Raw genomic sequence first — 1593 nt, 5'->3', positions numbered from 1 at the left:
ATTCAAGCTTCAAGTTTATCTCTAGAAATACAGTTTTTAGTGAAATAGTAACTACTTCCAAGCAAAAGCTCTGTTTGCCCCTCAGTTCTCATACAAGGTAGTCAATCGTACTCATGAAATAGTCTATTTTATGTCAATGTCCCTATATCATGTTTTATAAGAAAAATTTCTCCATGAATTTCTTATCAGGAGGATAAAATAGTTGGTTTCTTTGGAAGAAGTAAGGTGTTCTCTCCTAAAAACAGAAGTTATTAAAGAAATTGTGTTTTCCTTCCACCTAAATTACCAAGAAATTCAAATCTTCAACTATGTAGGACAGCGTAGATAACATATATATACTTCTCCCTTTTTTATTCTCAACCCTATGTTCTTATTTTTATTCATATTTCATTCATTTTTTTGAAGCCACTTGAAATCCTGAAGGTAAGGAGTTACTTTAAATAAATAAATTACTTTTACTGTTAACTAAACGTCTTTCTACACCTCCTCTCATTTGATCATCAGAACAGTCCTATTGAATAACTGGTATTTTTACTTCCGCCTGAGAGATAAAAAAACTGAGCCTTGGTGAAGTTAAGAACTTAAAGTTTACTCAGACAAGTACTGTGAGGTATTCTGGAATATTCCCAGGTATTCTGTATCCAAAGGCAGTAGTCATTTCAGCCTTTCTTGCTCTAACTTTTGTAGGAGCTGGGAAATTTGTAAGCGGCATGTGGTTGGCTGGGATAGCTCTTGTTCTCATGAAAAATAATCACTGACATAAGAAGCTAATGTTCTCTGAGTAGTTTCCTTCTTGATATTGAAACACTGCATGCTTTTATCTCCTTCCTAGATTCTATAACAATCGAGAAGCACATGAGAGAGGCCTCTTCATCAAGCATTCTTGATTAAGCTAGGAAAATGGAATTGAAGCTTATTTTGCCTCTTCGTATGGTGAGTAACTACTAATTTGGGTTACTGAAATGACTTTCCCCTCTTATAATTTTCTTACAGTATTTAACAAAGAAATGGAAATGCTTCTTGTGTGAAGATGGGATGACATAATATCCAGAACTGTTTTCAGAATGTTTCATAAAAAAATAGTAATATTCTAATTTTTTAGTTCAGTTTTAGGTTTTATAAATTCTAGTTGAATATGTTTTATCTGGTTTAGAATTACACTCATTTTTATCTACATATGAGTTCTGATTATTAAAATAACATAACTCTTCTACCCGTTTTAAACACACTTAAAATTCTTTAGTGAGTAGCATTTTGTGCAGAAAAGTGACATGTGGACTCTGAAAAGTTATGGCCACACACAAGGAAGATTTAGAAATGGCCAGATTGCTGTGTGTGGTATTTCTCTCTTTCCCAGATGCCCTGGCTTGGAGCATCTACCCCATTTGGCCTGGGTGCTGACTGTCTTTAATTGGAAAAACTTATTATCACTCTGCAAGAGATTAGAACTGGAGTCATCCCAAGTGAGCACAATCAGCTTTTGAAGAAAGGTCCACGTTATTGAGGTTTTTTCCCCTGGTTGTTGTGCCTAACGGACTTAAAATGATTCGAAATGGATAGTTTACTCTCCTTTGTACACTTGTAAAATCATTT

General features: G+C 34.3%; 1 protein-coding gene across 1 annotated transcript in view; it reads left to right on the top strand.

Moving 5' to 3' along the window:
• The first annotated feature begins 823 nt into the window (after window positions 1–823).
• The window catches only part of RHOBTB1 (Rho-related BTB domain containing 1), a 105632-nt gene continuing 104862 nt past the window's right edge, over window positions 824–1593 (top strand). Inside the window, exon 1 of the mRNA XM_008566628.1 lies at window positions 824–933. The gene's annotated coding sequence lies outside the window, so the exon portion shown is untranslated. The remainder of the gene's footprint in view (window positions 934–1593) is intronic.

This window comes from Galeopterus variegatus, unplaced genomic scaffold, assembly GCF_000696425.1.
Source record: "Galeopterus variegatus unplaced genomic scaffold, G_variegatus-3.0.2 Scaffold257, whole genome shotgun sequence".
NCBI lineage: Eukaryota > Metazoa > Chordata > Mammalia > Dermoptera > Cynocephalidae > Galeopterus > Galeopterus variegatus.
Note: the sequence above shows the minus strand (reverse complement) of the source record. Positions and strands in the feature narration are given on the sequence as shown.